Consider the following 22,381-nt stretch of genomic DNA (forward strand, 5'->3'; position numbering starts at 1 on the left):
GCGACTTCACGACTCCTGCCTAGTTGCGAGGGACAACTCGGGATTCTCCTCGAGGCTTGGCAGGACAATTGGGACGCCGCTCCAGCTGAGGCGGGACACCAAGCGTCCCTTTCCACGTGCCACAGGAATCCTGGGACTCCTATCAAGTTTCACGAGGAGTCAGGCATCGTCTCCTTTGGAGGCACTGATCTCCGCGTACCTCTGGAGTTTTCAAAGGATGTGAGGCCTCCGGTCGCCATGAGGTGGGGAACTAGGTCTTTCTCTGTGGTCTCCACAGGGGATTCAGACATCCTTTTATCTTGGGAGATGCAAGACGAGCCTGCATTCAAGTCACTGCAGGGATATCCGGCCGTATTTCGCGTCAGGCCATCGCAGTGTCCATTCCACTTGAGGCCGCAAAATCAGGGTCCCTCTCACATACCTAGAGCTGAGAGAAGCTTCCTCTTGAGGTGCTTGTGGTAAGGTGGTATTCCTCTGGAGTCGAAGCCATTGAATAACCTCTCATCTCGAGTTTATTTTTGGGCCACAGAGCTCTTTCGTGTTGCTACAGTGACCTCAGGATCCCTCTAGCCTGGAAACAGTGTTCTTGGGGTTTCTCTGGAGTGCCATCAAGGAAATCAAGGCTCCTTTCATGTGTGATGTGCAACACGGAATTGCTCTGCACGCAGTGCAGGGGAATCGCGCCTCATCTCGCGGCGAGGGGGAAGTATCATGGTTTCTCTCTAGTTGCGGTGGGAACCTGGGGTATATTCTCGAGTTACGACGGGAACGGCCCTTCCAACCACGTGTTTGTTCAGCAACGTCAGGACTCCTGCCTAGTTGCGAGGGACAACTCGGGATTCTCCTCGAGGCTTGGCAGGGCAATTGGGACGCCTCTCCAGCTGAGGCGGGAGACCAAGGGTCCCTTTCCACGTGCCACAGGAATCCTGGGACTCCTATCAAGTTTCACGAGGAGTCAGGCATCGTCTCCTTTGGAGGCACTGATCTCCGCTTCCCTCTGGTGTTTTCAAAGGATGTGAGGACTCCGGGCGCGATGAGGTGGGGAACTAGGTCTTTCTCTGTGGTCTCCACAGGGTATTCAGACATCCTTTCGTCTTGGGAGATGCAAGACGAGCGTGCATTCAAGTCACTGCAGGGATATCCGGCCTTATTTCGAGTCAGGGCATCGCGGTGTCCATTCCACTTGAGGCCGCAAACTCAGGGTCCCTCTCACATACCTAGAGCTGAGAGAAGCCTCCGCTTGAGGTGCTTGTGATAAGGTCGTATTCCTCTGGAGTCGAAGCCAGGGACTAACCTCTCATCTCGAGTTGATTTTTGGTCCACGGAGCTCTTTCGTGTTGCTACAGTGACCTCAGGATCCCTGTAGCCTTGAAACAGTGTTCTTGGGGTTTCTCTGGAGTGCCATCAAGGAAATCAAGGCTCCTTTCATGTGTGATGTGCAACACGAAATTGCTCTGCATGCAGTGCAGGGGAATCGGGCCTCATCTCGCGGCGAGGGGGAAGTCTCATGGTTTTTCTCGAGTTGGGGTTTGACCTGGGGTATATTCTCGAGTTACGACGGGGATGGCCCTTCCACACACGTTTTTGTTCAGCGACGTCAGGATTCCTGCCTAGTTGAGAGGGACAACTCGGGGTTCTCCTCGAGGCTTGGCAGGGCAATTGGGACGCCTCTCCAGGAGAGGCGGGAGACCAAGGGTCCCTTTCCACGTGCCACAGGAATCCTGGGACTCCTATCAAGTTTCACGAGGAGTCAGGCATCGTCTCCTTTGGAGGCACTGATCTTCGCGTACCTCTGGAGTTTTCAAAGGATGTGAGGCCTCCGGTCGCGATGATGTGGGGAACTAGGTCTTTCTCTGTGGTCTCCACAGGGGATTCAGACATCCTTTCGTCTTGGGAGATGCAAGAAGAGCCTGCATTCAAGTCACTGCAGGGATATCCGGCCTTATTTCGAGTCAGGGAATCGCGGTGTCCATTCCACTTGAGGCCGCAAACTCAGGGTCCCTCTCACATACCTAGAGCTGAGAGAAGACTCCTCTTGAGGTGCTTGTGGTAAGGTGGTATTCCTCTGGAGTCGAAGCCAGGGACTAACCTCTCATCTCTAGTTGATTTTTGGTCCACGGAGCTCTTTCGTGTTGCTACAGTGACCTCAGGATCCCTCTAGCCTTGAAACAGTGTTCTTGGGGTTTCTCTGGAGTGCCATCAAGGAAATCAAGGCTCCTTTCATGTGTGATGTGCAACATGGAATTGCTCTGCACGCAGTGCAGGGGAATCGGGCCTCATCTCACGGCGAGGGGGAAGTCTCATGGTTTTTCTCGAGTTGCGGCGGGAACCTGGGGTATATTCCCGAGTTACGACGGGGATGGCCCTTCCACACACGTGTTAGTTCAGCGACGGCAGGACTCCTGCCTAGTTGCGAGGGACAACTCGGGATTCTCCTCGAGGCTTGGCAGGGCAATTGCGACGCCTCTCCAGCTGAGGCGGTAGACCAAGGGTCCCTTTTCACGTGCCACAGGAAACCTGGGAATCCTATCAAGTTTCACGAGGAGTCAGGCATCGTCTCCTTTGGAGGCACTGATCTCCGCGTACCTCTGGAGTTTTCAAAGGATGTGAGGCCTCCGGTCGCGATGAGGTGGGGAACTAGGTCTTTCTCTGTGGTCTCCACAGGGGATTCAGACATCCTTTCGTCTTGGGAGATGCAAGACGAGCCTGCATTCAAGTCACTGCAGGGATATCCGGCCTTATTTCGAGTCAGGGCATCGCGGTGTCCATTCCACTTGAGGCCGCAAAATCAGGTCCCTCTCACATACCTAGAGCTGAGAGAAGCCTCCTCTTGAGTTGCTTGTGGTAAGGTGGTATTCCTCTGGAGTCGAAGCCAGGGACTAACCTCTCATCTCTAGTTGATTTTTGGTCCACCGAGCTCTTTCGTGTTGCTACAGTGACCTCAGGATCCCTGTAGCCTTGAAACAGTGTTCTTGGGGTTTCTCTGGAGTGCCATCAAGGAAATCAAGGCTCCTTTCATGTGTGATGTGCAACACGGAATTGCTCTGCACGCAGTGCAGGGGAATCGGGCCTCATCTCACGGCGAGTGGGAAGTCTCATGGTTTTTCTCGAGTTGCGGCGGGAACCTGGGGTATATTCTCGAGTTACGACGGGGATGGCCCTTCCACCCACGTGTTTCTTCAGCGACGTCAGGACTCCTGCCTAGTGGCGAGGGACAACTCGGGATTCTCCTCGAGGCTTGGCAGGGCAATTGGGACGCCTCTCCAGCTGAGGCGGGAGACCAAGGGTCCCTTTCCACGTGCCACAGGAATCCTGGGACTCCTATCAAGTTTCACGAGGAGTCAGGCATCGTCTCCTTTGGAGGCACTGATCTCCGCGTACCTCTGGAGTTTTCAAGGGATGTGAGGCCTCCAGTCGCGATGAGGTGGGGAAGTAGGTCTTTCTCTGTGGTCTCCACAGGGGATTCAGACATCCTTTCGTCTTGGGAGATGCAAGACGAGCCTGCATTCAAGTCACTGCAGGGATATCCGGCCTTATTTCGAGTCAGGGCATCGCGGTGTCCATTCCACTTGAGGCCGCAAACTCAGGGTCCCTCTCACATAGCTAGAGCTGAGAGAAGCCTCCTCTTGAGGTGCTTGTGGTAAGGTGGTATTGCTCTGGAGTCGAAGCCAGGGACTAACCTCTCATCTCGAGTTGATTTTTGGTCCACGGAGCTCTTTCGTGTTGCTACAGTGACCTCGGGATCCCTCTAGCCTTGAAACAGTGTTCTTGGTGTTTCTCTGGAGTGCCATCAAAGAAATCAAGGCTCCTTTCATGTGTGATGTGCAACACGGAAATGCTCTGCACGCAGTGCAGAGGAATCGGGCCTCATCTCGCGGCGAGGGGGAAGTCTCATGGTTTTACTCGAGTTGCGGCGGGAATCTGGGGTATATTCTCGAGTTACGACGGGGATGGCCCTTCCACACACGTGTTAGTTCAGCGACGGCAGGACTCCTGCCTAGTTGCGAGGGACAACTCGGGATTCTCCTCGAGGCTTGGCAGGGCAATTGGGACGCCTCTCCAGCTGAGGCGGGAGACCAAGGGTCCCTTTCCACGTGCCACAGGAATCCTGGGACTCCTATCAAGTTTAACGAGGAGTCTGGCATCGTCTCCTTTGGAGGCACTGATCTCCGCGTACTTCTGGAGTTTTCAAGGGATGTGAGGCCTCCAGTCGCGATGAGGTTGGGAAGTAGGTCTTTCTCTGTGGTCTCCACAGGGGATTCAGACATCCTTTCATCTTGGGAGATGCAAGGCGAGCCTGCATTCAAGTCACTGCAGGGATATCCGGCCTTAATTCGAGTCAGGGCATCGCGGTGTCCATTCCAGCTGAGGCCGCAAACTCAGGGTCCCTCTCACATAGCTAGAGGTGAGAGAAGCCTCCTCTTGAGGTGCTTGTGGTAAGGTGGTATTCCTCTGGAGTCGAAGCCAGGGACTAACCTCTCATCTCGAGTTGATTTTTGGTCCACGGAGCTCTTTCTTGTTGCTACAGTGACCTCAGGATGCCTCTAGCCTTGAAACAGTGTTCTTGGGGTTTCTCTGGAGTGCCATCAAGGAAATCAAGGCTCCTTTCTTGTTTGATGTGCAACACGGAATTGCTCTGCACGCAGTGCAGGGGAATCGGGCCTCATCTCGCGGCGAGGGGGAAGTCTCATGGTTTTTCTCGAGTTGCGGCGGGAACCTGGGGTATATTCTCGAGTTACGACGGGGATGGCCCTTCCACCCACGTGTTTGTTCAGCGACGTCAGGACTCCTGCCTAGTTGCGAGGGACAACTCGGGATTCTCCTCGAGGCTTGGCAGGGCAATTGGGACGCCGCTCCAGCTGAGGCGGGACACCAAGCGTCCCTTTCCACGTGCCACAGGAATCCTGGGACTCGTATCAAGTTTCACGAGGAGTCAGGCATCGTCTCCTTTGGAGGCACTGATCTCCGCGTACCTCTGGAGTTTTCAAAGGATGTGAGGCCTCCGGTCGTGATGAGGTGGGGAACTAGGTCTTTCTCTGTGGTCTCCACAGGGGATTCAGACATCCTTTCGTCTTGGGAGATGCAAGACGAGCCTGCATTCAAGTCACTGCAGGGATATCCGGCCTTATTTCGAGTCAGGGCATCGCGGAGTCCATTCCACTTGAGCCTTCAAACTCAGGGTCCCTCTCACATAGCTAGAGCTGAGAGAAGCCTCCTCTTGAGGTGCTTGTTGTAAGGTGGTATTCCTCTGGAGTAGAAGCCAGGGGCTAACCTCTCATCTCGAGTTGATTTTTGATCCACGGAGCTCTTTCGTGTTGCTACAGTGACCTCAGGATCCCTCTAGCCTTAAAACAGTGTTCTTGGGGTTTCTCTGGAGTGCCATCAAGGAAATCAAGGCTCCTTTCATGTGTGATGTGCAACACGGTATTGCTCTGCACGCAGTGCAGGGGAATCGGGCATCATCTCGCGGCGAGGGGGAAGTCTCATTGTTTTTCTCGAGTTGCGGCGGGAACCTGGGGTATATTCTCGAGTTACGACGGGGATGGCCCTTCCACACACCTGTTAGTTCAGCGACGGCAGGACCCCTGCCTAGTTGCGAGGGACAATTCGGGATTCTCCTCGAGTCTTGGCAGGGCAATTGGGACGCCTCTCCAGCTGATCCGGGAGACCAAGTGTCCCTTTCCACGTGCTACAGGAATCCTGGGACTCCTATCAAGTTTCACGAGGAGTCAGGCATCGTCTCCTTTGGAGGCACTGATCTCCGCGTACCTCTGGAGTTTTCAAGGGATGTGAGGACTCCAGTGGCGATGAGGTGGGGAAGTAGGTCTTTCTCTGTGGACTCTACAGGGGATTCAGACATCCTTTCGTCTTGGTAGATGCAAGACGAGCCTGCATTCAAGTCACTGCAGTGATATGCGGCCTTATTTCGAGCCAGAGCATCGCGGTGTCCATTCCACTTGAGGTCGCAACTCAGGGTCCCTCTCACATAGCTAGAGCTGAGAGAAGCCTCCTCTTGAGGTGCTTGTGGTAAGGTGGTATTCCTCTGGAGTCGAAGCCAGGGACTAACCTCTCATCTCGAGTTGAATTTTGGTCCACGGAGCTCTTTCGTGTTGCTACAGTGACCTCAGGATCCCTGTAGCCTTGAAACAGTGTTCTTGGGGTTTCTCTGGAGTGCCATCAAGGAAATCAAGGCTCCTTTCATGTGTGATGTGCAACACGGAATTGCTATGCACGCAGTGCAGAGGAATCGGGCCTCATCTCGCGGCGAGGGGGAAGTCTCATGGTTTATCTCGAGTTGCGGCGGGAACCTGGGGAATATTCTCGAGTTACGACGGGGATGGCCCTTCCACCCACGTGTTTCTTCAGCGACTTCACGACTCCTGCCTAGTTGCGAGGGACAACTCGGGATTCTCCTCGAGGCTTGGCAGGGCAATTGCGACGCCTCTCCAGCTGAAGCGGGAGACCAAGGGTCCCTTTCCACGTGCCACAGGATTCTTGGGAATCCTATCAAGATTCACGAGGAGTCAGGCATCGTCTCCTTTGGAGGCACTGATCTCCGCGTACCTCTGGAGTTTTCAAAGGATGTGAGGCCTCCGGTCGCGATGAGGTGGGGAACTAGGTCTTTCTCTGTGGTTTCCACAGGGGATTCAGACATCCTTTCGTCTTGGGAGATGCAAGACGAGCCTGCATTCAATTCACTGCAGGGATATCCGGCCTTATTTCGAGTCAGGGCATCGCGGTGTCCATTCCACTTGAGGCCGCAAAATCAGGTCCCTCTCACATACCTAGAGCTGAGAGAAGCCTCCTCTAGAGTTGCTTGTGGTAAGGTGGTATTCCTCTGGAGTCGAAGCCAGGGACTAACCTCTCATCTCTAGTTGATTTTTGGTCCACCGAGCTCTTTCGTGTTGCTACAGTAACCTCAGGATCCCTCTAGCCTTGAAACAGTGTTCTTGGGGTTTCTCTGGAGTGCCATCAAGGAAATCAAGGCTCCTTTCATGTGTGATGTGCAACACGGAATTGCTCTGCACGCAGTGCAGGGGAATCGGGCCTCATCTCACGGCGAGTGGGAAGTCTCATGGTTTTTCTCGAGTTGCGGCGGGAACCTGGGGTATATTCTCGAGTTACGACGGGGATGGCCCTTACACCCACGTGTTTCTTCAGCGACGTCAGGACTCCTGCCTAGTGGCGAGGGACAACTCGGGATTCTCCTCGAGGCTTGGCAGGGCAATTGGGACGCCTCTCCAGCTGAGGCGGGAGACCAAGGGTCCTTTTCCACGTGCCACAGGAATCCTGGGACTCCTATCAAGTTTCACGAGAAGTCAGGCATCGTCTCCTTTGGAGGCACTGATCTCCGCGTTCCTCTGGAGTTTTCAAGGGATGTGAGGCCTCCAGTCGCGATGAGGTGGGGAAGTAGGTCTTTCTCTGTGGTCTCCACAGGGGATTCAGACATCCTTTCGTCTTGGGAGATGCAAGACGAGCCTGCATTCAAGTCACTGCAGGGATATCCGGCCTTATTTCGAGTCAGGGCATCGCGGTGTCCATTCCACTTGAGGCCGCAAACTCAGGGTCCCTCTCACATAGCTAGAGCTGAGAGAAGCCTCCTCTTGAGGTGCTTGTGGTAAGGTGGTATTGCTCTGGAGTCGAAGCCAGGGACTAACCTCTCATCTCGAGTTGATTTTTGGTCCACGGAGCTCTTTCGTGTTGCTACAGTGACCTCGGGATCCCTCTAGCCTTGAAACAGTGTTCTTGGTGTTTCTCTGGAGTGCCATCAAAGAAATCAAGGCTCCTTTCATGTGTGATGTGCAACACGGAAATGCTCTGCACGCAGTGCAGGGGAATCGGGCCTCATCTCGCGGCGAGGGGGAAGTCTCATGGTTTTACTCGAGTTGCGGCGGGAACCTGGGGTATATTCTCGAGTTACGACGGGGATGGCCCTTCCACCCACGTGTTTGTTCAGCGACGTCAGGACTCCTGCCTAGTTACGAGGGACAACTCGGGATTCTCCTCGAGGCTTGGCAGGGCAATTGGGACGCCTCTCCAGCTGAGGCGGGAGACCAAGGGTCCCTTTCCACGTGCCACAGGAATTCTGGGACTCCTATCAAGTTTCACGAGGAGTCAGGCATCGTCTTCTTTGGAGGCACTGATCTCCGCGTACCTCTGGAGTTTTCAAAGGATGTGAGGCCTCTGATCGCGATGAGGTGGGGAACTAGGTCTTTCTCTGTGGTCTCCACAGGGGATTCAGACATCCTTTCGTCTTGGAAGATGCAAGACGAGCCTGCATTCAAGTCACTGCAGGGATATCCGGCCTTATTTCGCGTCAGGACATCGCGGTGTCCATTCCATTTGAGGCCGCAAACTCAGGGTCCCTCTCACATACGTAGAGCTGAGAGAAGCCTCCTCTTCAGGTGCTTGTGGTAAGGTGGTATTCCTCTGGAGTCGAAGCCAGGGACTAACCTCTCATCTCGAGTTGATTTTTGATCCACGGAGCCCTTTCGTGTTGCTACAGTGACCTCAGGATCCCTCTAGCCTTGAAACAGTGTTCTTGGGGGTTCTCTGGAGTGCCATCAAGGAAATCAAGGCTCCTTTCATGTGTGATGTGCAACACGGAATTGCTCTGCACGCAGTGCAGGGGAATCGGGCCTCATCTCGCGGCGAGGGGGAAGTCTCATGGTTTTTCTCGAGTTGCGGCGGGAACCTGGGGTATATTCTCGAGTTACGACGGGGATGGCCCTTCCACCCACGTGTTTGTTCAGCGACGTCAGGACTCCTGCCTAGTTACGAGGGACAACTCGGGATTCTCCTCGAGGCTTGGCAGGGCAATTGGGACGCCTCTCCAGCTGAGGCGGGAGACCAAGGGTCCCTTTCCACGTGCCACAGGAATTCTGGGACTCCTATCAAGTTTCACGAGGAGTCAGGCATCGTCTTCTTTGGAGGCACTGATCTCCGCGTACCTCTGGAGTTTTCAAAGGATGTGAGGCCTCTGATCGCGATGAGGTGGGGAACTAGGTCTTTCTCTGTGGTCTCTACAGGGGATTCAGACATCCTTTCGTCTTGGAAGATGCAAGACGAGCCTGCATTCAAGTCACTGCAGGGATATCCGGCCTTATTTCGCGTCAGGACATCGCGGTGTCCATTCCATTTGAGGCCGCAAACTCAGGGTCCCTCTCACATACGTAGAGCTGAGAGAAGCCTCCTCTTCAGGTGCTTGTGGTAAGGTGGTATTCCTCTGGAGTCGAAGCCAGGGACTAACCTCTCATCTCGAGTTGATTTTTGGTCCACGGAGCCCTTTCGTGTTGCTACAGTGACCTCAGGATCCCTCTAGCCTTGAAACAGTGTTCTTGGGGGTTCTCTGGAGTGCCATCAAGGAAATCAAGGCTCCTTTCATGTGTGATGTGCAACACGGAATTGCTCTGCACGCAGTGCAGGGGAATCGGGCCTCATCTCGCGGCGAGGGGGAAGTCTCATGGTTTTTCTCGAGTTGCGGCGGGAACCTGGGGTATATTCTCGAGTTACGACGGGGATGGCCATTCCACCCACGTGTTTGTTCAGCGACGTCAGGACTCCTGCCTAGTTGCTAGGGACAACTCGGGATTCTCCTCGAGGCTTGGCAGGGCAATTGGGACGCCTCTCCAGCTGAGGCGGGAGACCAAGTGTCCCTTTCCACGTGCCACAGGAATCCTGGGACTCCTATCAAGTTTCACGAGGAGTCAGGCATCGTCTCCTTTGGAGGCACTGATCTCCGCGTACCTCTGGAGTTTTCAAGGGATGTGAGGCCTCCGGTCGCCATGAGGTGGGGAACTAGGTCTTTCTCTGTGGTCTCCACAGGGGATTCAGACATCCTTTCGTCTTGGGAGATGCAAGACGAGCCTGCATTCAAGTCACTGCAGGGATATCCGGCCTTATTTCGAGTCAGGGCATCGCGGTGTCCATTCCACTTGAGGCCGCAAACTCAGGCTCCCTCTCACATAGCTAGATCTGAGAGAAGCCTCCTCTTGAGGTGCTTGTGGTAAGGTGGTATTCCTCTGGAGTCGAAGCCAGGGACTAACCTCTCATCTCGAGTTGATTTTTGGTCCACGGAGCACTTTCGTTTTGCTACAGTGACCTCAGGATCCCTCTACCCTTGAAACAGTGTTCTTGGGGATTCTCTGGAGTGCCATCAAGGAAATCAAGGCTCCTTTCATGTTTGATGTGCAAAACGGAATTGCTCTGCATGCAGTGCAGGGGAATCGGGCCTCATCTCGCGGCGAGGGGGAAATCTCATGGTTTTTCTCGAGTTGCGGCGGGAACCTGGGGTATATTCTCGAGTTACGACGGGGATGGCCCTTCCACACACGTGTTGGTTCAGCGACGTCAGGACTCCTGCCTAGTTGCGAGGGACAACTCGGGATTCTCCTCGAGGCTTGGCAGGGCATTTGGGACGCCTCTCCAGGAGAGGCGGGAGACCAAGGGTCCCTTTCCACGTGCCACAGGAATCCTGGGACTCCTATCAAGTTTCACGAGGAGTCAGGCATCGTCTCCTTTGGAGGCACTGATCTCCGCGTACCTCTGGAGTTTTCAAAGGATGTGAGGCCTCCGGTCGCGATGATGTGGGGAACTAGGTCTTTCTCTGTGGTCTCCACATGGGATTCAGACATCCTTTCATCTTGGGAGATGCAAGACGAGCTGCATTCAAGTCACTGCAGGGATATCCGGCCTTATTCCGAGTCAGGGCATCGCGGTGTCCATTCCACTTGAGGCCGCAAACTCAGGGTCCCTCTCACATACCTAGAGCTGAGAGAAACCTCCTCTTGAGGTGCTTGTGGTAAGGTGGTATTCCTCTGGAGTCGAAGCCAGGGACTAACCTCTCATCTCGAGTTGATTTTTGGTCCGCGGAGCTCTTTCGTGTTACTACAGTGACCTCAGGATCCCTCTATCCTTGAAACAGTGTTCTTGGGGTTTCTCTGGAGTGCCATCAAGGAAATCAAGGCTCCTTTCATGTGTGATGTGCAACACGGAATTGCTCTGCATGCAGTGCAGGGGAATCGGGCCTCATCTCGCGGCGAGGGGGAAGTCTCATGCTTTTTCTCGAGTTGCGGAGGGAACCTGGGGTATATTCTCGAGTTACGACGGGGATGGCCCTTCCACACACGTGTTAGTTCAGCGACGGCAGGACTCCTGCCTAGTTGCGAGGGACAACTCGGGATTCTCCTCGAGGCTTGGCAGGGCAATTGGGACGCCTCTCCAGCTGAGGCGGGAGACCAAGGGTCCCTTTCCACGTGCCACAGGAATCCTGGGACTCCTATCAAGTTTAACGAGGAGTCAGGCATCGTCTCCTTTGGAGGCACTGATCTCCGCGTACCTCTGGAGTTTTCAAGGGATGTGAGGCCTCCAGTCGCGATGAGGTGGGGAAGTAGGTCTTTCTCTGTGGTCTCCACAGGGGATTCAGACATCCTTTCGTCTTGGGAGATGCAAGGCGAGCCTGCATTCAAGTCACTGCAGGGATATCCGGCCTTAATTCGAGTCAGGGCATCGCGGTGTCCATTCCAGCTGAGGCCGCAAACTCAGGGTCCCTCTCACATAGCTAGAGCTGAGAGAAGCCTCCTCTTGAGGTGCTTGTGGTAAGGTGGTATTCCTCTGGAGTCGAAGCCAGGGACTAACCTCTCATCTCGAGTTGATTTGTGGTCCACGGAGCTCTTTCTTGTTGCTACAGTGACCTCAGGATGCCTCTAGCCTTGAAACAGTGTTCTTGGGGTTTCTCTGGAGTGCCATCAAGGAAATCAAGGCTCCTTTCTTGTTTGATGTGCAACACGGAATTGCTCTGCACGCAGTGCAGGGGAATCGGGCCTCATCTCGCGGCGAGGGGGAAGTCTCATGGTTTTTCTCGAGTTGCGGCGGGAACCTGGGGTATATTCTCGAGTTACGACGGGGATGGCCCTTCCACCCACGTGTTTGTTCAGCGACGTCAGGACTCCTGCCTAGTTGCGAGGGACAACTCGGGATTCTCCTCGAGGCTTGGCAGGGCAATTGGGACGCCGCTCCAGCTGAGGCGGGACACCAAGCGTCCCTTTCCACGTGCCACAGGAATCCTGGGACTCGTATCAAGTTTCACGATGAGTCAGGCATCGTCTCCTTTGGAGGCACTGATCTCCGCGTACCTCTGGAGTTTTCAAAGGATGTGAGGCCTCCGGTCGCCATGAGGTGGGGAACTAGGTCTTTCTCTGTGGTCTCCACAGGGGATTCAGACATCCTTTTATCTTGCGAGATGCAAGACGAGCCTGCATTCAAGTCACTGCAGGGATATCCGGCCGTATTTCGCGTCAGGCCATCGCAGTGTCCATTCCACTTGAGGCCGCAAAATCAGGGTCCCTCTCACATACCTAGAGCTGAGAGAAGCTTCCTCTTGAGGTGCTTGTGGTAAGGTGGTATTCCTCTGGAGTCGAAGCCATTGAATAACCTCTCATCTCGAGTTGATTTTTGGGCCACAGAGCTCTTTCGTGTTGCTACAGTGACCTCAGGATCCCTCTAGCCTTGAAACAGTGTTCTTGGGGTTTCTCTGGAGTGCCATCAAGGAAATCAAGGCTCCTTTCATGTGTGATGTGCAACACGGAATTGCTCTGCATGCAGTGCAGGGGAATCGCGCCTCATCTCGCGGCGAGGGGGAAGTATCATGGTTTCTCTCTAGTTGCGGTGGGAACCTGGGGTATATTCTCGAGTTACGACGGGGATGGCCCTTCCAACCACGTGTTTGTTCAGCAACGTCAGGACTCCTGCCTAGTTGCGAGGGACAACTCGGGATTCTCCTCGAGGCTTGGCAGGGCAATTGGGACGCCTCTCCAGCTGAGGCGGGAGACCAAGGGTCCCTTTCCACGTGCCACAGGAATCCTGGGACTCCTATCAAGTTTCACGAGGAGTCAGGCATCGTCTCCTTTGGAGGCACTGATCTCCGCGTACCTCTGGAGTTTTCAAAGGATGTGAGGCCTCCGGTCACGATGAGGTGGGGAACTAGGTCTTTCTCTGTGGTCTCCACAGGGGATTCAGACATCCTTTCGTCTTAGGAGATGCAGGACGAGCCTGCATTCAAGTCACTGCAGGGATATCCGGCCTTATTTCGAGTCAGGGCATCGTGGTGTCCATTCCACTTGAGGCCGCAAACTCAGGGTCCCTCTCACATAGCTAGAGCTGAGAGAAGTCTCCTCTTGAGGTGCTTGTGGTAAGGTGGTATTGCTCTGGAGTCGAAGCCAGGGACTAACCTCTCATCTCGAGTTGATTTTTGGGCCACGGAGCTCTTTCGGGTTGCTACAGTGACCTCAGGATCCCTCTAGCCTTGAAACAGTATTCTTGGGCTTTCTCTGGAGTGCCATCTAGGAAATCAAGGCTCCTTTCATGTGTGATGTGCAACACGGAATTGCTCTGCACGCAGTGCAGGGGAATCGGGCCTCATTTTGCGGCGAGGGGGAAGTCTCATGGTTTTTCTCGACTTGCGGCGGGAACCTGGGGTATATTCTCGAGTTACAACGGGAATGGCCCTTCCACCCACGTGTTTGTTCAGCGACGTCAGGACTCCTGCCTAGTTGCGAGGGACAACTCGGGATTCTCCTCGAGGCTTGGCAGGGCAATTGGGACGCCTCTCCAGCTGAGGCGGGAGACCAAGGTTCCCTTTCCACGTGCCACAGGAATCCTGGGACTCCTATCAAGTTTCACCAGGAGTCAGGCATAGTCTCCTTTAGAGGCACTGATCTCCGCGTACCTCTGCAGTTTTCAAAGGATGTGAGGCCTCCGGTCGCGATGAGGTGGGGAACTAGGTCTTTCTCTGTGGTCTCCACAGGGGATTCAGACATCCTTTCGTCTTGGGAGATGCAAGACGGGCCTGCATTCAAGTCACTGCAGGGATATCCGGCCTTATTTCGAGTCAGGGCATCGCGGTGTCCATTCCACTTGAGGCCGCAAACTCAGGGTCCCTCTCACATACCTAGAGCTGAGAGAAGCCTCCTCTTGAGGTTCTTGTGGTAAGGTGCTATTCCTCTGGAGTCGAAGCCAGGGACTAACCTCTCATCTCGAGTTGATTTTTGGTCCACGGAGCTCTTTCGTGTTGCTACAGTGACCTCAGAATCCCTCTAGCCTTGAAACAGTGTTCTTGGGGTTTCTCTGGAGTGCCATCAAGGAAATCAAGGCTCCTTTCATGTGTGATGTGCAACACCGAATTGCTCTGCATGCAGTGCAGGGGAATCGGGCCTCATCTCGCGGCGAGGGGGAAGTCTCATGGTTTTTCTCGAGTTGCGGCGGGAACCTGGGGTATATTCTCGAGTTACAACGGGGATGGCCCTTCCAGCCACGTGTTTGTTCAGCGACGACAGGACTCCTGCCTAGTTGCCAGGGACAACTCGGGATTCTCCTCGAGGCTTGGCAGGGCAATTGGGACGTCTCTCCAGCTGAGGCGGGAGACCAAGGGTCCCTTTCCACGTGCCACAGGAATCCTGGGACTCCTATCAAATTTCACGAGGAGTCAGGCATCGTCTCCTTTGGAGACACTGATCTCCGCGTACCTCTGGAGTTTTCAAAGGATGTGAGGCCTCCGGTCGCGATGAGGTGGGGAACTAGGTCTTTCTCTGTGGTCTCCACAGGGGATTCAGACATCCTTTCGTCTTGGGAGATGCAAGACCAGCCTGCATTCAAGTCACTGCAGGGATATCCGGCCTTATTTCGAGTCAGGGCATCGCAATGTCCATTCCACTTGAGGCCGCAAACTCAGGGTCCCTCTCACATACCTAGAGCTGCAAGAAGCCTCCTCTTGAGGTGCTTGTGGTAAGGTGGTATTCCTCTGGAGTCGAAGCCAGGGACTAACCTCTCATCTCGAGTTGATTTTTGGGCCACGGAGCTCTTTCGGGTTGCTACAGTGACCTCAGGATCCCTCTAGCCTTGAAACAGTATTCTTGGGCTTTCTCTGGAGTGCCATCTAGGAAATCAAGGCTCCTTTCATGTGTGATGTGCAACACGGAATTGCTCTGCACGCAGTGCAGGGGAATCGGGCCTCATTTTGCGGCGAGGGGGAAGTCTCATGGTTTTTCTCGACTTGCGGCGGGAACCTGGGGTATATTCTCGAGTTACAACGGGAATGGCCCTTCCACCCACGTGTTTGTTCAGCGACGTCAGGACTCCTGCCTAGTTGCGAGGGACAACTCGGGATTCTCCTCGAGGCTTGGCAGGGCAATTGGGACGCCTCTCCAGCTGAGGCGGGAGACCAAGGTTCCCTTTCCACGTGCCACAGGAATCCTGGGACTCCTATCAAGTTTCACCAGGAGTCAGGCATCGTCTCCTTTAGAGGCACTGATCTCCGCGTACCTCTGCAGTTTTCAAAGGATGTGAGGCCTCCGGTCGCGATGAGGTGGGGAACTAGGTCTTTCTCTGTGGTCTCCACAGGGGATTCAGACATCCTTTCGTCTTGGGAGATGCAAGACGGGCCTGCATTCAAGTCACTGCAGGGATATCCGGCCTTATTTCGAGTCAGGGCATCGCGGTGTCCATTCCACTTGAGGCCGCAAACTCAGGGTCCCTCTCACATACCTAGAGCTGAGAGAAGCCTCCTCTTGAGGTTCTTGTGGTAAGGTGCTATTCCTCTGGAGTCGAAGCCAGGGACTAACCTCTCATCTCGAGTTGATTTTTGGTCCACGGAGCTCTTTCGTGTTGCTACAGTGACCTCAGAATCCCTCTAGCCTTGAAACAGTGTTCTTGGGGTTTCTCTGGAGTGCCATCAAGGAAATCAAGGCTCCTTTCATGTGTGATGTGCAACACCGAATTGCTCTGCATGCAGTGCAGGGGAATCGGGCCTCATCTCGCGGCGAGGGGGAAGTCTCATGGTTTTTCTCGAGTTGCGGCGGGAACCTGGGGTATATTCTCGAGTTACAACGGGGATGGCCCTTCCAGCCACGTGTTTGTTCAGCGACGACAGGACTCCTGCCTAGTTGCCAGGGACAACTCGGGATTCTCCTCGAGGCTTGGCAGGGCAATTGGGACGTCTCTCCAGCTGAGGCGGGAGACCAAGGGTCCCTTTCCACGTGCCACAGGAATCCTGGGACTCCTATCAAATTTCACGAGGAGTCAGGCATCGTCTCCTTTGGAGACACTGATCTCCGCGTACCTCTGGAGTTTTCAAAGGATGTGAGGCCTCCGGTCGCGATGAGGTGGGGAACTAGGTCTTTCTCTGTGGTCTCCACAGGGGATTCAGACATCCTTTCGTCTTGGGAGATGCAAGACCAGCCTGCATTCAAGTCACTGCAGGGATATCCGGCCTTATTTCGAGTCAGGGCATCGCAATGTCCATTCCACTTGAGGCCGCAAACTCAGGGTCCCTCTCACATACCTAGAGCTGCAAGAAGCCTCCTCTTGAGGTGCTTGTGGTAAGGTTGTATTCCTCTGGAGTCGAAGCCAGGGACTAACCTCTCATCTCGAGTTGATTTTTTGTCCACGGAGCTATTTCGTGTTGCTACAGTGACCTCAGGATCGCTCTAGCCTTGAAACAGTGTTCTTGGGGTTTCTCTGGAGTGCCATCAAGGAAATCAAGACTCTTTCATGTGTGATGTGCAACACGGAATTGCTCTGCACGCAGTGCAGGGGAATCGGGACTCATCTCGCGGCGAGGGGGATGTCTCATGTTTTTTCTCGAGTTGCGGCGGGAACCTGGGGTATATTCTCGAGTTACGACGGGGATGGCCCTTCCACCCACGTTTTTGTTCAGCGACGTCAGGACGCCTGCCTAATTCTGAGGGACAACTCGGGATTCTCCTCGAGGCTTGGCAGGGCAATTGGGACGCCTCTCCAGCTGAGGCGGGAGACCAAAGGTCCCTTTCCACGTGCAACAGGAATCCTGGGACTCCTATCAATTTTCACGAGGAGTCAGGCATTTTCTCCTTGGGAGGCACTGATATCTGCATACCTCTGGAGTTTTCAAAGGATGTGAGGCCCCCTGTCACGATTAGGTGGGGAACTAGGTCTTTCTCTGTGGTCTCCACAGGGGATTCAGACATCCTTTCGTCTTGGGAGATGCAAGACGAGCCTGCATTCAAGTCACTGCAGGGATATCCGGCCTTATTTCGAGTCAGGGCATCGCGGTGTCCATTCCACTTGAGGCCGCAAACTCAGGGTCCCTCTCACATAACTAGAGCTGAGAGAAGCCTCCTCTTGAGGTGCTTGTGGTAAGGTGGTATTCCTCTGGAGTCGAAGCCAGGGACTATCCTCTCATCTCGAGTTGATTTTTGGTCCACGGAGCTCTTTCGTGTGGCTACAGTGCCCTCAGGATCCCTCTAGCCTTGAAACAGTGTTCTTGGGGTTTCTCTGGAGTGCCATCAAGGAAATCAAGGCTCCTTTCATGTGTGATGTGCAAAACGGAATTGTTCTGCATGCAGTGCAGGGTATCGGGCCTCATTTTGCGGCGAGGGGGAAGTCTCATGGTTTTTCTCGTGTTGCAATGGGAACCTGGGGTATATTCTCAAGTTATGACGGGGATGGCCCTTCCACCCACGTGTTTGTTCAGCGACGTCAGACTCCTGCCTAGTTGCGAGGGACAACTCGGGATTCTCCTCGAGGCTTGGCAGGGCAATTGGGACGCCTCTCCAGCTGAGGCGGGAGACCAAGGGTCCCTTTCCACGTGCCACAGTAATCCTGGGACTCCTATCAAGTTTCACGAGGAGTCAGGCATCGTCTCCTTTGGAGGCACTGATCTCCGCGTTCCTCTGGAGTTTTCAAAGGATGTGAGGCCTCCGGTCGCGATGAGGTGGGGAACTAGGTCTTTCTCTGTGGTCTCCACAGGGGATTCAGACACCCTTTCGTCTTGGGAGATGCAGGACGAGCCTGCATAAAAGTCACTGCAGGGATATCCGGCCTTATTTCGAGTCAGGGCATCGCGGTGTCCATTGCACTTGAGGCTGCAAACTCAGGGTCCCTCTCACATACCTAGAGCTGAGAGAAGCCTCCTCTTGAGGTGCTTGTGGTAAGGTGGTATTCCTCTGGAGTCGAAACCAGGGACGAACCTCTCATCTCGAGTTGATTTATGGTCCACGGAGCTCTTTCGTGTGGCTACAGTGACCTCAGGATCCCTCTAGCCTTGAAACAGTGTTCTTGGGGTTTCTCTGGAGTGCCATCAAGGAAATCAAGGCTCCTTTCATGTTTGATGTGCAATACGGAATTGCTCTGCATGCAGTGCAGGGGAATCGGGCCTCATCTCACGGCGAGGGGGAAGTCTCATGGTTTTTCTCGAGTTGCGGCGAGAACCTGGGGTATATTCTCGAGTTACGACGGGGATGGCCCTTCCACCCACGTGTTTATTCAGCGACGTCAGGCCTCCTGCCTACTTGCGAGGGACAGCTCGGGATTCTCCTCGAGGCTTGGCAGGGCAATTGGAACGCCTCTCCAGCTGAGGCGGGAGACCAAGGGTCCCTTTCCACGTGCCACAGGAATCCTGGGACTCCTATCAAGTTTCACGAGGAGTCAGGCATCGTCTCCTTTGGAGGCTCTGATCTCCGCGTACCTCTGGAGTTTTCAAAGGATGTGACGCCTCCGTTCGCGATGAGGTGGGGAACTAGGTCTTTCTCTGTGGTCTCCACAGGGGATTCAGACAACCTATCGTCTTGGGAGATGCAAGACGAGCCTGCATTCAAGTCACTGCAGGGATATCCGGCCTTATTTCGAGTCAGGGCATCGCGGTGTCCATTCCACTTGAGGCCGCAAACTCAGGGTCCCTCTCACATACCTAGATCTGAGAGAAGCCTCCTCTTGAGGTGATTGTGGTAAGGTGGTATTTCTCTGGAGTCGAAGACAGGGAATAACCTCTCATCTTGAGTTGATTTTTGGTCCACGGAGCTCTTTCGTGTGGCTACAGTGACCTCTGGATCCCTCTAGCCTTGAAACAGTGTTCTTGGGGTTACTCTGGAGTGCCATCAAGGAAATCAAGGCTCCTTGCATGTGTGATGTGCAACACGGAATTGCTCTGCACGCAGTGCAGGGGAATCGGGCCTCATCTCGCGGCGAGGGGGAAGTCTCATGGATTTTCTCGAGTTGCGGCGGGAACCTGGGGTATATTCTCGAGTTACGACGGGGAAGGACCTTCCACCCACGTGTTTGTTCAGCGACGTCAGGACTCCTGCCTAGTTGCGAGGAACAACTCGGGATTCTCCTCGAGGCTTGGCAGGGCAATTGGGACGCCTCTCCAGCTGAGGCGGGAGACCAAGGGTCCCTTTCCACGTGCCACAGGAATCCTGGGACTCCTATCAAGTTTCACGAGGAGTCAGGCATCGTCTCCTTTGGAGGCACTGATCTCCGCATACCTCTGGAGTTTTCAAAGGATGTGAGGCCTCCGGTCACGATGAGGTGGGGAACTAGGTCTTTCTCTGTGGTCTCCACCGGGGATTCAGACATCCTTTCGTCTTCGGAAATGCAAGACGATCCTGCATTCAATTCACTGCAGGGATGTCCGGCCTTATTTCGAGTCAGGGCATCGCGGTGTCCATTCCACTTGAGGCCGCAAACTCAGGGTCCCTCTCACATACCTAGAGCTGAGAGAAGCCTCCTCTTGAGGTGCTTGTGGTAAGGTGGTATTCCTCTGGAGTCGAAGCCAGGGACTAACCTCTCATCTCGAGTTGAATTTTGGTCCACGGAGCTCTTTTGTGTTGCTACAGTGACCTCAGGATCCCTCTAGCCTTGAAACAGTGTTCTTGGGGTTTCTCCCGAGTGCCATCAAGGAAATCAATGCTCCTTTCATGTGTGATGTGCAACACGGAATTGCTCTGCATGCAGTGCAGTGGAATCGGGCCTCATCTCGCGGCGAGGGGGAAGTCTCATGGTTTTTCTCGAGTTGCGATGGGAACCTGGGGTATATTCTCGAGTTACAACGGGGATGGCCCTTCCAGCCACGTGTTTGTTCAGCGACGTCAGGACTCCTGCCTAGTTGCGAGGGACAACTCGGGATTCTCCTCGAGGCTTGGCAGGGCAATTGGGACGCCTCTCCAGCTGAGGCGGGAGACCAAGGGTCCCTTTCCACGTGCCACAGGAATCCTGGGACTCCTATCAAATTTCACGAGGAGTCAGGCATCGTCTCCTTTGGAGACACTGATCTCCGGGTACCTCTGGAGTTTTTAAAGGATGTGAGGCCTCCGGTCGCGATGAAGTGTGGAACTAGGTCTTTCTCTGTGGTCTCCACAGGGAATTCAGACATCCTTTCGTCTTGGGAGATGCAAGACGAGCCTGCATTCAAGTCACTGCAGGGATATTCTGCCTTATTTCGAGTCAGGGCATCGCGGTGTCCATTCCACTTGAGGCCGAAAAATCAGGGTCCCTCTCACATACCTAGAGCTGAGAGAAGCCTCCTCTTGAGGTGCTTGTGGTAAGGTGGTATTCCTCTGGAGTCGAAGCCAGGGACTAACCTCTCATCTCGAGTTGATTTTTGGTCCACGGAGCTCTTTCGTGTTGCTACAGTGACCTCAGGATCCCTCTAGCCTTGAAACAGTGTTCTTGGGGTTTCTCTGGAGTGCCATCAAGGAAATCAAGGCTCCTTTCATGTGTGATGTGCAACACGGAATTGCTCTGCACGCAGTGCAGGGGAATCGGGCCTCATCTCGCGGCGAGGGGGAAGTCTCATGGTTTTTCTCGAGTTGTGGCGGGAACCTGGTGTATATTCTCGAGTTACGAAAGGAATGGCCCTTCCACACAGGTGTTTGTTCAGCGACGTCAGGACTCCTGCCTAGTTGCGAGGGACAACTCGGGATTCTCCTCGAGGCTTGGCAGGGCAACTGGGACGCCTCTCCAGCTGAGGTGGGAGACCAAGGGTCACTTTCCACGTGCCACAGGAATCCTGGGACTCCTATCAAGTTTCAAGAGGAGTCAGGCATCGTCTCCTTTGGAGGCACTGATCTCCGCGTACCTCTGGAGTTTTCAAAGGATGTCAGGCCTCCGGTCGCGATGAGGTGGGGAAACAGGTCTTTCTCTGTGGTCTCCACAGGGGATTCAGACATCCTTTCGTTTTGGGATATGCAAGACGAGCCTGCATTCAAGTCACTGCAGGGATATCCGGCCTTATTTCGAATCAGGGCATCACAATGTCCATTCCACTTGAGGCCACAAACTCAGGGTCCCTCTCACATACCTAGAGCTGCGAGAAGCCTCCTCTTGAGGTGCTTGTGGTAAGGTTGTATTCCTCTGGAATCGAAGCCAGGGACTAACCTCATCTCGAGTTGATTCTTGGTCCACGGAGCTCTTTCGTGTTGCTACAGTGACCTCAGGATCGCTCTAGCCTTGAAACAGTGTTCTTGGGGTTTCTCTGGAGTGCCATCAAGGAAATCAAGGCTCCTTTCATGTTTAATGTGCAACTCGGAATTGTTTTGCATGCAGTGCAGGGGAATCGGGCCTCATCTCGCGGCGAGGGGGAAGTCTCATGCTTTTTCTCGAGTTGCGGCGGGAACCTGGGGTATATTCTCGAGTTACGACGGGGATGGCCCTTCCACCCACGTGTTTGTTCAGCGACGTCAGGACTCCTGCCTAGTTGCGAGGGACAACTCGGGATTCTCCTTGAGGCTTGGCAGGCCAATTGGGACGCCTCTCCAGCTGAGGCGGGAGACCAAGGGTCCCTTTCCACGTGCCACAGGAATCCTGGGACTCCTATTAAGTTTCACGAGGAGTCAGGCATCGTCTCCTTTGGAGGCACTGATGTCCGCGTACCTCTGGAGTTTTCAAAGGATGTGAGGCCTCTGGTCGCCATGAAGTGGGGAACTAGGTCTTTCTCTGTGGTCTCCACAGGGGATTCAGACATCCTTTCATCTTGGGAGATGCAAGACGAGCCTGCATTCAAGTCACTGCAGGGATATCCGGCCTTATTTCGCGTCAGGGCATCGCAGTGTCCATTCCACTTGAGGCCGCAAACTCAGGGTCCCTCTCACATACCTAGAGCTGAGAGAAGCCTCCTCTTGAGGTGCTTGTGGTAAGGTGGTATTCCTCTGGAGTCGAAGCCAGGGACTAACCTCTCATCTCGAGTTGAATTTTGGTCCACGGAGCTCTTTCGTGTTGCTTCAGTGACCTCAGGATCCCTCTAGCCTTGAAACAGTGTTCTTGGGGTTTCTCTGGAGTGCCATCAAGGAAATCAAGGCTCCTTTCATGTTTGATGTGCAACACGGAATTGATCTGCACGCAGTGCAGGGGAATCGGGCCTCATCTCACGGCGAGGGGGAAGACTCATGGTTTTTCTCGAGTTGCGGCAAGAACCTGGGGTATATTCTCGAGTTACGACGGGGATGGCCCTTCCACCCACGTGTTTGTTCAGCGACGTCAGGACTCCTGCCTAGTTGCGAGGGACAACTCGGGATTCTCCTCGAGGCTTGGCAGGGCAATTGGAACGCCTCTCCAGCTGAGGCGGGAGACCAAG

This window comes from Cervus elaphus, chromosome 1 (genome assembly GCF_910594005.1).
Source record: "Cervus elaphus chromosome 1, mCerEla1.1, whole genome shotgun sequence".
Classification (NCBI taxonomy): domain Eukaryota; kingdom Metazoa; phylum Chordata; class Mammalia; order Artiodactyla; family Cervidae; genus Cervus; species Cervus elaphus.